Here is a 6000-nt window from a genome sequence, read left to right as displayed (position 1 = left end):
CAACATACCCTCTCAACCGCATCTTAGTTTAGCCATTTAGCCGTTTAGGCTTATCTTAGAAGTTTTCATCGGGGGGAAATAATTAACGACATAAGCTCCGGCTTTATAGGCTTTATTATGGGATGAATAAAGCGCAACTATAAAGTTTAAATAGCGCTAATGAAGGTTTTAGCTAAAGAGCTCTATAATCTGTTTTATTAATAAGAGTATATATCTACAGTACCTATATCGCAATAGCTATAAAAATGTACGTAATCAATCTACAATTACAATCAATGCTAATGGTTTTCAGTTGTTCCTGAAAAGAAAAAGTAAGATGGAAAGTGTTTCAATGCATATTTACTTCTGTCTTACAACAGCGCAGCTTGTTTACCCTCACGATCCCTTGAACGCTTCACCATGAGTAGGGCAGCCTCTTTATTTATTTCACCAATAGAACAAGACTTTTGATAGCCAAAATCTTCAAGCGTTATGAGTTAAAACATTCGCTGTACCTTATGGTCGACCAAATGGTACGAAACCAAAATTATTTGGTAACAGCATGCGTAGTGGGTACAAATAATAGTATAAAGAACAATAAAGTAGTAGGTACCGCATCACACTGTAAAAAGAATAAATTAATCTTTTATTCCTGTAATTAACTGTTTTTTGGTATTCAGTTTTGTTTTAGTAATGATTTTACAGTTATCTACTTTTACATTTAACATTTGCTATTGCGAATATACAGCTAGATTACTAAGTCATAATATGTAAATCGCGGTTAACTTTGAGTGCAACGAAACGTTAATGAAACTGTCACCCGCACCGTGCTACAGCGCACATGGTATAGTTCAAGTGGTTTATTAATACCAACCAAGGATCTCATAATAATTTTTCTTTCATGAGGTAAAATTAGTCAAGCAGTGAGAATTGAATAAAGAAGAAATTTTTTATGGTGTCGGCCAGATTTAAAATCACGACCTTTGCACACGCAAAATATATAATTTTTCAAATTTTCTGGTGTTTTTATATACATATACCTAACCTTTTTATTAAACCGTTATCAATCAATGATCAGTACAATAATAATGCCATATATCCACTTGCCACAAAAATAACATTATTTAAGTTTGGTTGCATTATTATTATTTGTATATTACAGATCAGAAATTTTTCATATGAAAAACATATAGATATATTTTTTTTAATTAAAATAAAGTTTCCAAATTCGGTACACATAGAAAACATGCTGAAAAAAAGTCTTCTTCGAAGACGGTTCAAAAAAGTTTGTATCTTTGATTTTAAACTACGTTACGTTACTAGTCACTTTTCAATTTGCTAGATGTTGTATTCGCTTAGACAAAACTATTCTAAATTTACATCAACAAATCTTTTGTGCTTCCTTCCTTGAACGGTATTGGTGAATAAAAGTAAGAGATAGTCTTCAATATAGCACAGAAAAATGATCTTTAAGGGGGTCAGGTGTCGCTGTTGTTGATTACATAGATAACACTGAAAACCATGACGGGAGGAAAGGGGGGGGGGCGATGTCAGCTATGGACAAACGACGCCGAGTTACAAACATAAAACAATGTACATAATATACGTACATACATAACATACATGTACTTATTACTACATATATTTTATGACACTGCGATAATTAAGTCTACTACTACTTACAGTCCCTTAAATATATCAAGGATTTAATTATAATAGTATCCCTGGACAATTCACACAGCGCCATCTAGTCCCAAGACAAACAAAGGTTGCGTTATGGATAGAATAGATATACTTATTATTATAAATTTGCTAAGATTACTATATTTTTTTTTGTAAAAACACACATTATATAAATAGAAAAAACCCACACTAATACAAACAACGATATACATGAACACAAATATTTGTCTCGTGCAAGGAATAAAACTCGCGACCTTAGGAAGTAAAGGGCTTTGCGAAACCGCTAGACCACCAAGTTTGTTAAGTATGAGGGAAAGCTCAATTCTATCATCTGAGAAAAACAAAAATAACTTAGTACCTTTATATTTAAAACGAGGGCGGTTGGTGGGGAGAGAAATATTCTAGTTAAGGATAGTAACTGTATCCTTTTTTTACTAGACGACTGTTAATCCAGATGGAGTAGACCACATAATAAAAAAGTACTTCTTTTTCTGTCGTGTAGACACATGTGTCGACGTTGGAGAAGTTTGGAAAGTGTTAGTAATGAGGATAGGAGCTCCATTACTAGGAATATATCATGTCAGGTCGACCTCCATGCGGTCCCCCCTGGAAAACATCGTAGTCTAATTTCTAGTGAATTCGCCACGATGGTCAACCGGACCACTAACTTCGCGCTCATTCTATCATCCTTCACTGGTATATCGCCAGCGTATACCTTTAACAACCCTAACAAAAATTACTAGCTACTGACTTTTCTAAAATAGTAAATATAAAAGTAGTCTAACATTATCTATCTTATATGCGAGGTCCCTCCGTCGAAATCGGTTTACCCGTTTCCGAAATTTGTAAGCGCAATAAGACAATGTTTTAAACAAAAATTTAGATAGTAGGTACTGTATATATTGTCATAGGTTTTAGTGAAAAGCAGAAATTTGAAATTACAAATAGACACTTCAATTTTATTTATTTAAATAGATTATTAAATATAAATAGCAGTCATCCTCAGGATGTACACATTTTTCGTGTATTTATTATTAATATACATGCAAACATTCGAATATTTTCACTATATATTATTAGATAATATAGATAATTAAAATAAGGACATTCTGAAATATTAAGTGAACTCAAAAATTCTTGAATAAATTTTGGCACACAATTAGTTAGAATATATAAATGGTAATTTTATAATAATTATTACTTGGATTAATTGACACATCATACGTAATGGTCCGTAGAACGTATATGCTTACATAATAAAAATAAATGGAATTATCTGTATGTAAACAAAGTTGTTATCTAAAGGTACCCTTCTATACAATGTAATAATTTACTCAAATTATATAAAGAGAGCGTGATTTTACAAACTAAATACCTGAATAAGGAAGTATCCCCAAGAAAACCTCCCTTATTTTTCAAGCGATTGCAAGGAATGCAGAGCTCCAACAAGGCGATAGCGGAGGGGCGCGCGGGGGCGCTGGGTGTCCGGACGCGTCGTTGCCCGGGGTCGCCGTGGCGCGCCGCGGCGCCACTGTCGCCCGTTCGCCGACGCTCGACCCGTTATTCGAGTATCGAAACCTGCGCCGACGCCGGAATCACACAAGTCCTGCGCAACAATATTTACAAACAGTGCATAGTGATATAGTGACATAGTTTACCGCATCACAGCAATCCAGTAAGTACTTCAATCATATATTTTTAATCTTCTTTTCCAAAGTTCCCGCCCGCGTGACTTTGACAGTGTCAAAAATGACAGCTCAAAGTTTTGTTTATGTTTTGAATTTGTACAATGGACAATTTTGATTGAAGAGATATACTATGAGAATACTATAGAAGACAATTACCTGAAACAGGAAAAACCGAACCAATAAAAAATTTGAATGTTTTACCGTTCGTTCGCGCATTTGATATTTGAAAATCTGTTTTGATTCAGGATCAATTATAATCTACAATTTTAGGTACTTTTCAATACACACTAATAATGAATGATATGTCTTTAAAACTGGAAGGATCTAAATATTCCCTTTAGTTAGTAAGGCTCGATTGTCCGGTAGGCATGAGTCAAAAAAAGTTGCAGCTCGCAACGTAAAAGTTGCTCAAGTTGTATGTGCGTATGGTTGGTAATTGTGCGGTTTGGTGGGTAGCCTTGGGGGAAAGGGACGCCGCCGTCGCCGCCGCGCCGCCTTCCCAGGTAGATCCGCACGTCGCGGTGGAGAATAAAAGTTGCAGACTGTCCACCGTGCACTTTGATCTACGTGTAGGTAGTAACTACATGGGTGTAACTAAGTGTGAAAGACACTCCGATGAGAATAATTAACGATAAATTGATAAACGTGCTATCTAGAAGCATACAAAGTATAAAAATGTAAACAGACCAGTCGATCGATTTGGTTATTAATATTTATTTATTTCAGACTACTTACATATTGCCTATAATATAAATACCTTATAGACTAACATAAATATGAAATAATAATAATATTACTAAAATTTATATTTTTATACTTATTACAGTATATAGGAGCCTCATAAATTATAAGAGTCGTGTTTATTTTATTATTTTCAGTAATTTTCCGGCAAACGAAATACCCAAAACAAAATAAACCTTAATCAGAAAGGCTGTAGACAACAACTCATATGTCAATTGCTTATAATACTTACATAAAATTGCATGTTTAAACCCTATCTGTTGTAAAAAGAATCATCAAAATTATCGCAGAATAACAACAGTAATGTCGTAGTAGTTTTTAATAACTTTAGTACAATTGTTATTTGGGTCGGGCCTAGATGGTGTTTTGTTATTTGTCTAAAGTTATTTGTTTGTATTGTATTGTGACCAGTCTGGTTGATATCTGTATCGTTAATCTACGACAGATAGGTAGTAAACGACTACAACTGGGCCTGGCCGTATGCAAACTGCGAACGTCTCTCAAAACTGTGATGATCCAGAATATAATAATAATAAAATTGATGCCCGGTGGTCTAGCGGTTTTGTTTGTATTTGTCTGGGTGTTTTCTATGTATAATATGTATTTACGAAAAAAATACATATCTATGTATTTGTATCAGTTATCTAATTAGTACCCATAACACTAGCATTAGCAAGCTTAACTTGGGTAAAGAGGGCGCTGTGTGAATTGTCCTGGTATTATTATTATTATGAATAACCATGGACAATTCACACAGCGCCATTTAGTCCCAAGCGAGAAGTTATATTATAAGATTATTAAAATACCATACCATTATTCGTATTCAAACCCATTTCACCCATATGTGTAGATAAAATATGACTAATCAAAATTGCATATTAAGTTTATTCAATTTCTTGTCCAAACGTTTAGGAGAATTAAGTTACAAACACACGTACAGTATTTATTATCGTGAATGTATATATTAATTTAGTAATGAATCGTTGCATTTCATATTTATCGCACGGATATATTATGACTATTATGCTATTCCGGAGAACTAAGATATCATATTACCGTATGTAGTAACTTCACTACCATTTCTCACCCTTGAAACGCAATACAGCTCTCATTACCAACATTATATTAAGGCGGCCTCGATGGACTAGCGGTTTTGCACACCATTTTACTTCTGATGGTCGCGGGTTCGATTCCTTGGACAGTACGAAAAAAATGTATTCTAGAATATTATTGTTTGTATCGGTCTGAGCGTTTTGTATACTATGTATTTATAAAAAATATATCTAATTATATCAGATGTTTAGTACCCATAATACAAGCTCTGCTTATCTTGGGACTAGATGACGTTGTGTAAATTGTCCAGGGATATTTTTTTAACCTAGCTGAAATTGCGGTGCCAATTATAGATAGATATTGTTTTTCTTAAAAAAAAAACACGACGGAGGTGTATGAAATTTCGCAAACTTTTAGTTTATATCTGTCTCGGATTTGCAGCATTATGGAAATATGATATATGCCTCTTCCTTACAATCTAGCATCTAAGGTAGGAAAATATAAGGGAGACCAGTGGCGCTATTGCTAGTAAAATATCAGGTCTTCAATCACAATATATCTCTGGAAAACTTGGTTACTCCTTCTCTCGCTTCAGTACGTATTTTTTTATGGATTATAATGGAATGGTGCACCAGCCTGTGCTAACAGTTTACCCTGGCGGGGCACCAGTGGAGGATGACAAATTGAAAAAGAGGTCAAGTTAGTTAGCCTATCGTGACAAATTTATCAGGAACTTATCACGATGGTTTCCAGGGGGAACCGCGTGTCAACCTGACATGGTGCATTGCTAGTAATGGGGTCATTAGTCCACATTACTAACAATCCCCTTCCCCCCTTCACTTCGTGTTGTACTCAT

At 34.5% G+C, this 6000-nt stretch overlaps 1 protein-coding gene across 2 annotated transcripts in view; it reads left to right on the top strand.

Annotated features, from left to right (window-relative positions):
- Nucleotides 1-3007: 3007 nt before the first annotated feature.
- LOC131853127 (protein bric-a-brac 1-like) overlaps nt 3008-6000 on the top strand; it is a 354430-nt gene continuing 351437 nt past the window's right edge. For both annotated transcript variants that reach the window (XM_059203941.1, XM_059203942.1), the window contains exon 1: nt 3008-3337. The gene's annotated coding sequence lies outside the window, so the exon portion shown is untranslated. The remainder of the gene's footprint in view (nt 3338-6000) is intronic.

The sequence above is a fragment of the Achroia grisella genome, unplaced genomic scaffold, assembly GCF_030625045.1.
Source record: "Achroia grisella isolate CSIRO2021 unplaced genomic scaffold, CSIRO_AGI_Agris_v1 utg874, whole genome shotgun sequence".
Taxonomy (NCBI): Eukaryota; Metazoa; Arthropoda; class Insecta; order Lepidoptera; family Pyralidae; genus Achroia; species Achroia grisella.
The sequence above is the reverse complement of the archived record's forward strand: the minus strand, read 5'-3'. Positions and strand labels throughout refer to the sequence as shown.